Genomic DNA, 12,256 nt, shown 5'->3' on the forward strand with positions numbered 1-12,256 from the left:
CTCAAATCCTGCTTGGCTGGGAACAGTCTGAACACTGTAAGATGTAGGTCGGGGCTTGCATATTAAGCGGCCCATTTTCATTTTCTGGGACATAGATGGGGGGGCGGGGAGGGCAGGCTTGGGTTTTCATAGCTCGTATTAAATCAAAGAGAGAGGCAGTTAAGAAGGATGAGAGCAGGTAAGAGTGTGAAAACGGCACTGATGTGGGACAAGTCTGCCCCACAGCACCGCAGGGAGATGAAGACAGGGGCCTGCCATCAACGGCCACCGTACCTTGTCCGAGGCATCCTCCTAGACACGCTACATGTGATATCTTGCTTATTTCTTGCATCTCAGACCTTAGCCATCTCACCGATGAGGTCACTTTTTTTTTTAATGTTTATTTTTGAGAGAGGGAGAGACAGAGCACAAGTAGGGGAGGGGCAGAGAGAGACAGAGACACAGAATCCAAAGCAGGCTCCATCCAGGCTCTGATCTAAGCTGTCAGCACAGAGCCCGACGCGGGCCTCGAACTCACAAACCGCGAGATCATGACCTGAACCCGAGGCCGGACGCTCAACCAACTGAGCCACCAGGTGCCCCTGATGAAGGCACTTTTTCTCTTCACTGAGTAAAGTGCTCTTCCTGGAGATCACCTCTGCTCATGTGCTTTCAACAATCCTCCATGTGTCAGTCCTGTCACCCTTCCAAGTCCCAGCACATTCACACAATTGCCCACGGAAAGTCTTCAGCCTGAAACTCAGCACAAATTCCCCATCTTCCCCTGTGCCACCCCCTGTGACAGTGCCTAGCTCTGGTGAATGGGAATCACCCCGGGGTCCCTCCTCCCTTTACCTACCATATCTGATAATCACCAAGTCCAGTCATTCGGCTGTGAAAGAGCTCTCAGCACCACCCGTGACTCACCAGCCCCAGCCATCGCACAGCTCCAAAGCACGTGACAACCACTTCCTGACCCATCACCCCCTAGAATCCATTCTGCACCGCCGTCAGGGGGCTTTCTCAGCCATCTGATCCTGATGCCTAGCTTGAAGTTCTACAGTTCCTGGCTTGTCTTGAATCTGCCTTGGATGTCCCTTCAAGATCTGCCTCCTGCTACTTCCTCAGTATCACCCTGTCACTCCTGTCCTGGCACACAGCTACACTTGACGAGTTTTTTCATTTTTTAAATTTTTTTTATTTTTTTAAAGGTTTGTTTATTTTTAAGAGACAGAGAGAGTGCAAGCGGGGAAGGGGCAGAGAGAGAGAGAGGGAGGCACAGAATTGGAAGCAGGCTCCAGGATCTGAGCTATCAGCACAGAGCCCAATGCGGGGCTCAAACTCATGAACGGTGAGATCATGATCTGAGCCAAAGTTGGATGCTTAACCGATTGAGCCACCCAGGCGCCCCTACACTTGACAGTTTTAATTCCAGGAGTCCGCTTGTTATTTCCTGCTCCAAACCTTTGGAAGCTGTTCTCTCTGTCTGGAAGCCTCTTCTCCACAAATGTGGGTCCTCTATTTACCCCACCCTCACATCATTGGCTGACACCCACTGGTTCTCTGATTCTCTGACCTCTTTCCTACATGCTCCCGCTCACTCTGCTTTTAACCTTAGCACAGCATAGCACTGTCCCCCACTAGACTATAAACTCCTGAGAGACAAAAACAATGTCTTGCTCACCATGGATTCTTAGTGCCAGGCACAACATCTGGGACCCAGCAGGTGCTCAAGACATTTCTGCTGAGTGAAGGAATGAACAAATGAACGACGAACTTGCCCAAGTTGCTTGGCAATTAGATGGTGGAGTTTGATTCAAACTCAGTCCTGTTTGCCTCAAAGCCCATGTGACCTTTCCTTTACACTCCGATGACACAGAGTCATCATATGGCTTATTTAAAGCAAGGCTAGATGACCTCTGGAACTGAGACGGTATCTTAGGAATGATGGCCATGAACACTTGAGGGTGCTTTGAACCTGACCTTTTGAAATCAGCTTTGAGTATTCCTCTTCTTTCCACTTACTATTCTGGTCCTGGAGACGGGTCTCGTCCTGCTCTTTATCTGCAAATTGGCTGATTCGTCAAGTTCCCTCTCTCCTTCCCCTCAGAGCAACGCCTCAGTGATAGTGCAGCTTGCCTCCTGGTGCCATCTCGGTAATGTGCACCGAGAGCTGGGAAGAAACTGGGCCATTGCTGTACTTTCTTATTAAAGGAAATCGCTTGTATTTCTGTCCCGAGATTGTCCTGACTTGTTGATGCAATGTGACCAGCTAGTATTACAAAATTCAATCAGCCTGGAAATTTTCAGCAGAGGCCAAGCAAGGGCCTCTTACTCAGCTGCAATCAGTGTAAACACAAATCACAATATTTGCTCTTACATACGGATTACATTATCTCCCTCTGTTTTTTTCAAATGAAGAATAACGTGACTGGGAACTAGAGACTCCGGAAACCCTGGGAATCCTCAGGAGTGAGCTGGGTTAGTCTTTTCCTTGCGGGACCAGGGTCCATGGGGACAGGGAATAAGCACAATACATCCGAGAAGATCCCGGTGCACCTCAGCAAGACCCTTCCCCGATCCGGGGCTTTGGGCTGTGATCACACAAGATTCCCACCAGGAACCCCTTTGAAAAGAGACCCTTTCATGTGTCTTCTGAATCCTCAAGGGCTCAAATACAGGTACATGGAAAATGGCTCTTGGATCTGATCCAAAATAATTAGCCAAACTGAGGAGTAGCAGATGAAACAGACTGGCCATAAATCGATCATTCCTGAGTCTGAGTGATAGCTATACGTGGGAAGCCACTGTAATATTCTCTAATCTTTTGTATATTTTGGAAATTTTCTGTAATGAAGGTTTTTTTTGTTTTTTTTTTTGTTTGTTTGTTTGTTTGTAAATGCTGCATTTGAGTAATCTGGTATAATTTTTCCGAGGAATAATTTGGTATTATATATTCAAAACTCTTTAAAATGTGTAAATCCTGTGACTCAGAAATCTACTTCGAGGAATTTATCCTTAGGGAATAATCATGAATGTGTGAAAAGATTTATCTACTGGAATATTCACCACAGTCTTGTTTATAACAGTGGGGGGAGAAGGAAACAATCTAACGTTCAACAATGGAGACTGGTTAAATACATTATAGCACATATTACGAGACACTATTATGCAGTCATTAAAATAACACTGGGGCTGGTGATGGTGAGGAGAGATAGTGATGTCATACACTGTCAGTGGAAACAAATTGAGTAACTTCTTTGGAAGGCAAATCCTTACTATCCCTCATCATTTAAAATGTGCATATACGGCTGACCCTTGAACAATATAGGTCCGAATTGCACGGGTCCCCTTATAAGAGGATTTTTATTTTCTGGTATAAACAGTGCCACACTGTAAACGTATTTTCTCTTCCTTACGATTCTCTTAATAACATTTTCTTTTCTCTAGGTTGCTTTATTGTAAGAACACAGTCTATAATACATATAACATACAAAGGGTGTGTTAATTGACTGGTTGTGTTATCGGGAAGGCTCCCAGTCAACGGTAGGCTGTTAGTAGTTAAGTTCTCGTAGAGTCAAAGCTACACATAGACTTTTGACTGCATGGGGGTCAGTGCCCCTGATCCCCATGTTGCTCAAGGGTCAACTGTACTTTGATCCAGGAATTAAAATTTTAAGAATTCTTTCTATTAATAGACAAAATGGATATACTAGATTGATTTCGGTGTATCTAGCAGGGAAAAAAAGTGGAAATAATATAAATGTTGACAAATGAAGACTCACTAAATAAATAAAGGTGCTCCATTCCATACAAAAGAATACTTCACAGGCATTATCGTTTATAGTGATAATTATAGCTGACATTTTTTAGAGCTTACTCTGAGCCAGGCACTGTGCTTTGCACATGTTAGTTTATTTAATGCACCGATACGAAGGCATCTCTGTAATGTTAGCTATTGCTTATAAGAAACTGCTCCAAAATGCAGTGGTCTAAAGCAGTGAGCATTTGTTTTTGTTAGGCTGACTTCCGGTTGACCCTGTAGTCAGACGTGGGTTGGGTAGGCAGTTCTGCTCATCTTGGGGGCGTTCGCTCACATGTTTGGTGGTCAGCCAGTGTAGGCTGGGTTAGGATTGACATGGCTGGGACAATAACCCCCCGCGTGGACTTTCAACAGGCTAGCCCGAGCTTGCTCACATGGCAGCGGCAGAATTTCACAAGACAGGAGAGGCCAGCAAGGCTTCTCAAGGCTTGGAGTGAGAACTAACACACCAAAACTTCCATCACATTCTAATGGCCAAAGCAAACCCTAATTCAAGGGGTAGGGAAATAGCCCGCCTCCCTTGATGGGAATAGCTTCAAAGTCTAGTTGCAAGAGGAAATATGAGAAGGAAGAGAAAAATTGGGACCATCTTTGTAAGCATTCTACCACATTGCTGAGGTACACAACAGTGTGTGCGTTGTGCTCCTGTCTGTCCAACAAAAGATAAGACGTGAAATGCGTTCTCACACACATATGCAAACAGACACGTGTGTAAGTGGAGGATTGCTGTCACGCGCACAAAATTACCGTTCATTACGGTTACCTTGGTGAAAAGAGCTGGGATATGGGATGAGAGACTTTTTTTTTTTTAAGTTTATTTATTTATTTGGAGGGGGGAAGGGCAGAGAATAAGGGAGAGAGAGAATCCCAAGCAGGCTCCACACTGCCAGCGCAGAGCCTGGCTGACGGCTCCGTCTCAGGTACCATGAGATCATGACCTGAGCCGGAATCGAGAGTCCGACTCTCAACCGACTGAGCTACCCAGGCGCCCGAAAGATTTTTTATTGAACAGTCGTATGCTGTCTGAATGGTCTTACCACGTGAATAAATTCATGTTGTAATTAAAAAGACTAGTTAGCAAAATTAAAAGATCTCAAAAAAGGAAGTAAGAAATATATAGAACCGAATGAAAATTAAAATACAGCATACCAGAATTTGTGGGATGCGGCAAAAGCAGTGCTAAGAGGGAATTTATAGCCCTAAACGCTTACATTAGGAAAGAAAAGGTCTCAAATCAAAATTAAAAGAGAACATATGGCAAAAAATCATCTTATATAACAACACTTAAAATATGAAAATGTTCATAAAATATTTATAGTGAAAATATGCAGGTTGCAAGCAGCATAAATTATAATATATAAATTTGAATATTAAAAAGTCTGGCATAATGCATGCCAAGATATTAGTAATATTAATACTTGGATCATGAGATCGCGGTGTTTTTTTCCATTTTCTTCTTTGCGATTATCCGTATTTCCTACTTTTTCTGCAATTTTCATTTATTATTATTTCCTTCAGAATACAGAATGAAAGCACTATTTTTTTTAAAAAAAAAAAAGGAGCTCAGTTTAAGGATCTCAGGAAGAGCTTCAGACCTCACATTCATGGCTGTTCTTTCCAGAAGCTTCAAAATACCAAGGCAAGGATTACAAGTTCTACAGTAGTTTGGCCATGGGAGACCTGTGCTCAAGTTTAGGTCCAAATTTTAGTCATTCTCTCCTTTCCCCTTCACACAGTATGGGAGAATGGAATTAATAGGCCCACTTAACAAACAGATAAGGAGACAGAGACCCAGGTGGGGCTGAACTCAGGTGATCTCACTCCGCAGTCTCCATTTGCCCTGTGACGCGAGAATGACACAGAGAGAGCGGGCTTGGGATGGTGGATCCAGGCCGACTTCTCCGGGGCAGTGATATTCAGCCTGAGATAAGGTCAGTATCACCACCTGTGCTGGACCCAGAAAGCCTTGAATCCTCAGCAATTTTGAAGGAACACACCTTCAGATATCATGGCGCTGGAGAGGAAGAAGTACTTGTTTGGGTCTCAGTTTTAGCATTGGCTGGCATCTGTGACCATGGATAAGGTATTTGCATCTCTGAATCCCTGTTTTCTCATCAGGAAAAAGAAGTTAGATTAGCCGATGACTTGTGATTTTCTTTTTTTTTTTTTTTTTTTTTTAACACAAACCTGGAACACAGAGCTGGGCAGTTATAAAATCTTGCCGTTTGCTCTGCCCCTCTCCTACCTCCTTCTTTGATCACGGTGCCGGTAACATCCTGCCAGGAACCCCAAGGATCTGCAAACCAGAGTTTGAAAACTTCTGCTCTAGGTGATTTCTGAGATCCCTTCCAGATGCGAAGTTGTAGGATATTAACTGGGAGTAAGGACCTCCCACCCATTTTGTGTGTGGAGGGCAGTAGGTCTGAGAACATGCTGTTATCAACAACAATACCATTCGGCAGCCACTCCAACCTCCTTATTTGTTTTTTTAAGTTTATTTATTTTTGAGAGAGACAGAGCATGAGTGGGGGAGGGGCAGAGAGAGGGAGACAGAATCCGGAGCAGACTCTAGGCTCCGAGCTGTCAGCACAGAGTCCGACGCGGGGCTCGAACCCACAAACTGCAAGATCATGACCTTGAGCTGAAGTCCTTTAACCGACCGAGCCACCCAGGCACCCCCACTCCAACCTTCTTGTAAGGTGCCTTCCTGAACCAAAGAGACCAAAAACCTAAAAACTACATTTTGCAGATTCTTTGCAGCTAGCATTCCATATGCACCCCAGGTCCTCCAAGCCAGGACACCTACAGGAGACTCGGAAGGCAAAGGGGACAACGGGGGTCAGTAGCCATATTCTAGGAGATTGGATCTCCCAGTGAGGGTGGTGGCAGAGGGATTGGGCTTGGCTTTTCTGGAGCAGCAGGGATGATGGTTCCTGTGGCTAGCATCAGAGGTGCTGGGTGGCCAGCAAGGGCAGCAATAGGTTTCCTAGAACAGTCCAGAGTTCTGTTTGGTTATTTCCCATGGCAGCATAATTCGTGGATTTGTAGCCTCCAGGCATGACTTGAGCCCCTTCTGGGAATCTACAAGCTAAGTAATACCCTGTAGTGAAGCCCTTTCTGCTTAATCTGCCCTCGATTGTGTTGCCTGAATACAGTGGCCAAGAAACACCAGAGCAGACTCTAAGATGGCCCTTATCAACATGCCTGGCCCTTATCCTTCTTGGCTGCCTCCCTACCTCCTCCCTCTGCATTCCTCCTCCAGTCCCTCCAGATGGGACTCACAGAGTCTCACTACACCCACCACACTAGTTACACCTTTGCAGGCACAGACTCCAGACTCCGATACTCCTGACTGTTCTGAGTTTGAATTCCAGTTCTGCTGCTTCAGACAGTATAAACTTATGCAAATTCCTTCATCTCTTCATTTCAGATTCCATATTTGCAAAGTGAAGGTCATAACACTACCAACCACGGGCAGTTGTAGCGATAGCCAGGAGAGACAATGCAAGAGAAGCTCATGGCAGAGTACTTGCACGTGAGAAGGGCTCAGTCACCGTCGCTGGCGTTATTATTACCTTTGGTGTCAGCACCCCCGCCCCTGGCTCACTCATTCAATTACAGTTGGAGGCATCTGCCTGTAATTTTATACATGACACAGAACAGAAATAAGAGTTATCTTGGTGCCAAGTGTCCAGGCTAAAAGGCAGAGATGCCTCAACTCTGTACCAGTCGGAGTTCTTGGTTACAAAAGTCACAGAGACCGACTTTCAATCTTCAGTTGGGAAGGACGTTTGCTGGAAAGATACAGGGAACTTTTAGAACCCACTGGTGATTGGAGAACCGGGCTTTAAAAATGAGAAGACATTAAGCACATCCAGACAGCCAGGACAAGCATCCTCTATCGGCTACTCTCTGATGCTAGTGGAAGTGAGCTTTAGCTGTCCCTTCCTCTTAACTCACCTTCCCCAGATCCAAAGTGGCAGGCAGGAGCACCTAACTGGCCCAGCACTGTCCTGTGCCTGAACTTGCAGCCAAGGTGCGGGGAGAGACAGCACCCAGTTATGGGTTTTCTGCAGCAGAAAATGGGGCATTGCTCCCACCAAGATGATACTGGCTGGGCGTGATGGTTAATTTTATGTGTCAACTTGACTGGATCACGAGATGCCCAGATATTTGGCTAAACGTTATTTCTGGGTGTGTCTCTGAGGATGTTTCTAGATGAAATTAGTATTAAAATCGGTGGAACTCAGTAAAGCGATTTGCCCTCCCTACATGGGTGGGCATCACCAAGGGCCTGAATAGGACAACAGGGTGAGGAAGGAAGATCTCAGCCCATCCTGCCTGGTTGCTTGAGGAGGGACATCAGTCTTCTGTTCTCAGTCCTCCTGGGTCTCTCTCAGGCCTTCACACTTAGAGTGGAATCTATACCTTCAGCAACCCTGGCTCAGCCTTCAGAGTCAGATTGAATTACACCATCAGCTCTCCTGGGTCTCCAGCTTGCAGACAGCACATCATGGGACTTCTCAACCCCAGCGATTATGTGAGCCAATTCCATTCCTCATAATAAATCTCTTCCTGTATATATATGTGCTATTGGTTCTGTTTCTCCAAAAGACTCTGACTAATGTACTGGGAACCTCCCAAAACCAGAGAGGAGAATTGGATGGCGGACACTTTATTCGTCGGAGTCCTTCCAAGAAACAGAACCAATAGGATGTGCACGTACACGTATGTAGAGAAAGCAATTCATTACAAGGAATTGGATCGTGCAGTCATGGAGGCCAACAAGTTCCAAGACCTATGGAGTGAGTCGGCAAGTCAGAAATCGAGGAGAGCCCATCGTGTAAGTTCCAATCTGGAGGCCACAGCCTCAAGACTCAGGAAGAGTGGATGTTTCAGTTCAAGTCCAAAGGCCAAAAAAAAAAAAGTTGATATCCCAATTTGAAGCCAGGCAGGCAGGAAGAATTCTTTCTTGCTCAATAGAGGGTCAATCTTTTAGGTCTATGTGGTCCTTCAACTGATTAGATGAAGCCCACTGACTTTAGGGAGGGCAATCTGCTTTATTCATTCTAACAATTCAAATGTTAATCTTACCCGAGGACACCCTCACAGAGACACCTAGAATAATATCTGACCAAGTATCTGGGCACTCCATGGCACAGTCAAGTTAACATGTACAATTAATTATAACAGACACTAATCCCAATGTCTGTTAAGATTCTTCAAGAGGACAGAAGTGGCTCATCAGAGCTACTGACAGGTCTGGGACACCAACTGGGCCTTCCAGGTGACACAGAGCCCTTGAAGTCTGCAGTGACATCATGGCTAAGGACAGGCTGAATCATGAGAGAAGCTGTTGGTCCAAAGAGTAGACCCCAGAATGACAAAGTTTTGAGAATTTTGGTAGATGAGAAAAATGTACAAATTATTTTCCACAGCAAATCCCTCCTGGGCCAGCTTCCCTCCCTGGGTGTGATGTGGAAGGATTAGAAACATTTTCTGTCCTCACCGGTCTGGCATCCTGATCAGGCTTTGTAATAGCCCTATTTAGTGTGAAGCACCTGTCTCAGACTATTTATTAACACCCATTTGTCCCCATTAGGATGCATTTCTACTTGAGAGTCTTGCCATCAGAAGACCCATGTCTTTATACGATGTGCTGAGCCTTGTCATTCTCTAGACAATTGGTGTTGATGTCACCTGAAAATACCAATGTGTTAACATACTTTCTTCCTCTCGTAATAAACCTTGGACACAGTGCATCAAAAGGGCCTTCAAAATGCTACATTTCCCACGTCACCAAGCTTTTCAAAGATGGACCAGCCTCCATTCTGAGCAATTTCTGGAAGAACATATCGTCTGAGCCTCCTCAAATTAACCAATTTCTGCAAACAATGCGTTCTCACTGGTGGATATTGTCATTTATACTTCCTTGTTTTCAGATCACAAAAATTAAAAATGACAACCTCCAGAGGAAAATTTGCCAAATTCCATGAAACCTGTTCTATCATTTGGTCAAATTAAGTAGAAAATTGTATCCTCCAACCGGGACTGTAACAGCCAGTTTCATGGATTAAACCGTTCTCGGAAAAAGAGCTTTCCCCACCCCAGAGAATGAATAAACTCAATCGGGTGTGAGGTTTTTAAAGCTCCCCTTGAAATTTTAAAGAGGGTTATTTATTTATTTATTTTTTTTTTGCTACGTATATGCAATTTTAATTCTCTAAAATGAAACTGACAATTTTAGAAAATTCGAACTACCAAACCATGCCTTCTTCCTACCAGTGAAGCTTAGTTCTTTTGGATCACGGTCATATCTATATTTTTCTATTATGACGTCAATGTCATTTGCTGGCAAATGTCCCCCTCACTGGCACCTGAAGGCAAGGAAATGGGTAATAATAAATGAGACTAAATGGTGACAAAATAATCTCCTGACTCCCCCACAGCCAAATCCCAGGAGCTCTTCCTCCCTCTTCTCCCCACAGGGTCCCAGGCCACATTTTGCCTGTCTTGGGGCTTGCCCCCCTGTGTTGGTGGCAACTGTTGTCACCCTAGTGGAGGCAGCCTGGTCACCCCTGGCAGATGTCAATGTCCACATTCATCCTCTGTGCTCTGGCCATGGCTCCAGGCTCAGTCACTACACTGAGGTGGGAGGAGGCTTCTCTCTCTAAACCAGTGGCACAATTCTAATTGTTTTAGACGCCATCTTGGGAGATTTCACACTCTAATTAATTTTCCTACGACACCCCACTGTTTTCAACCTTTTGTGTGATTTGCACTTCCAAAGTAATAATGTTGAAAATATCGATAATCATCGTCACCATGTAATAAACCCCTTTTACGAGGCCCAGACACAGTGTTGAGCACTTCACATGGATTATCCCTGTTGAGGTTTCTGATGGCTTGCTACGTTCTTGCTTGCTAGGGTTGTGGCTAGGAACAGGCACTTTTTGAATCAAGCCGTGCGGTCAGGTCTCTGCCGGGGGTATCTCCACCTGTGTGACCCACAGATTCCCCAGACTCAGCAATCTCCTGGTCTGCAGATCACGGTGGCCTGCAGTCTTTCCCCACCCCACCCACCCCACCCCCACCAACCTTCCTCCTTTTCCCAGGACTGAGCTGTAGCACTTTGAGTTTCTCCGACTTCAGAATGACTCTCCTTCCCACCTCTAGAGATAGAAAGGCAGACCTTGCCCCTCCGCTCTGCTTTCGTCTCAATTCACTCGCCGATGAAGCTCCTGGTGATGATCCTGCCAAGACCAAAGCCCTGGGCCAGGCTTCCATAATAAGACCCTCTTCTTCTGTGGTCTGAAAGTATCCAAGGTCCGTTGAAATTTCTTTTCAAAATAAGGTAATTGGTTTCACTTAATACCTTCTTTATTCTTAAGAGGATAGGATTATTTCATTCTGTTCTTGGCTTGGGAAGAGCCACCTCACCCTGGTGCAGGGTCCTGATCCCAACCCAGAAGCTGTCATCTCTGGGAGGCCTCAGGTAATGGACCATTTGAACACCAAGCTGCCTAGAGAGAAAACTATAGATACGCTACGCGTTTTCAAATGGATGTGGATGTTGTTGTGACTAATACAATGCAGTGTACTTTATAAGTTTTATTGAATTATGGTAGCCTTTTATCACTACTGGATATACGTTTTGTAATCAGTAGATACTAAGAGTACAGCTTTGACCATATGAGAATGTTCTACATATCCAACGTTAAGAGTGGAGTCTTTTTACTTTAAAAACCTGGAAACTTCTGATGTCACGGGGAAAATGCTGGAGGAGAGGTCGGATATGGTGTCTGGGAGTGCCATCCTGCACAAATCACGTTCTTTCCCTGGACCCCAGGATCCTCATCTGTAATCTGATAGGGGTTGGAAGAGATGGCCTCTAAGCCTCAGCACTAAAATTTTATGAGTTTAAAATCACTCTCCTCTAGCTACGTGAAGATGAATATTTATAGGAGTGCCTGCTACTTTTAAAGGCAGGGAACTATATAGACGCGCTCCATACTCACATAAAACCAACGGCAAGTTCGGACCTGTTAGTTTTTCTATCATACTTTATTTTTGCCACTTGCACCCCGCCTCGAACATCTTCACTTTTCCTATCATCACTGGCTGTTCTGAGACAGCCCTCTCCTTCATTTTCAGCATCCTGTATCTGTCTTGCACGACTTATTAATGTGGGTATTTTCTCAGCCCCTATAAGGTGGTTGTTATTACCTCTCTCCATCATTTATCCACTTCGCTTGCTTGGTTTTATTTTTGTTTTCCATGCCCTCCAAGCCCTCGCCTGGAACAGATCTCTCTCTCTCTCTCTCTATTACTAGAGCCTTCACATTCTGTTCTGAGCCAAAGTCCTCTGTCACCCTCTTACCATCTTAAATTCATCAGTGGGAGTTGTAATTGCAAACACTCCAACTGTTGCTTAAATATTTGCCCCTTTCCTAC

At 44.9% G+C, this 12,256-nt stretch overlaps 1 long non-coding RNA gene across 1 annotated transcript; it reads left to right on the top strand.

The window, feature by feature from the left end:
• Positions 1-2,387: 2,387 nt before the first annotated feature.
• LOC147578268 (uncharacterized) lies at positions 2,388-10,211 on the top strand. The gene is made up of 3 exons (XR_015255010.1): positions 2,388-2,660; positions 7,233-7,337; positions 9,405-10,211. It is a non-coding gene; the product is annotated as an uncharacterized LOC147578268 (long non-coding RNA).
• The last annotated feature ends 2,045 nt before the right edge of the window (positions 10,212-12,256 follow it).

Source organism: Puma concolor, chromosome C1, assembly GCF_028749965.1.
Source record: "Puma concolor isolate L17-30 chromosome C1, mPumCon1.1.hap2, whole genome shotgun sequence".
Taxonomy (NCBI): Eukaryota; Metazoa; Chordata; class Mammalia; order Carnivora; family Felidae; genus Puma; species Puma concolor.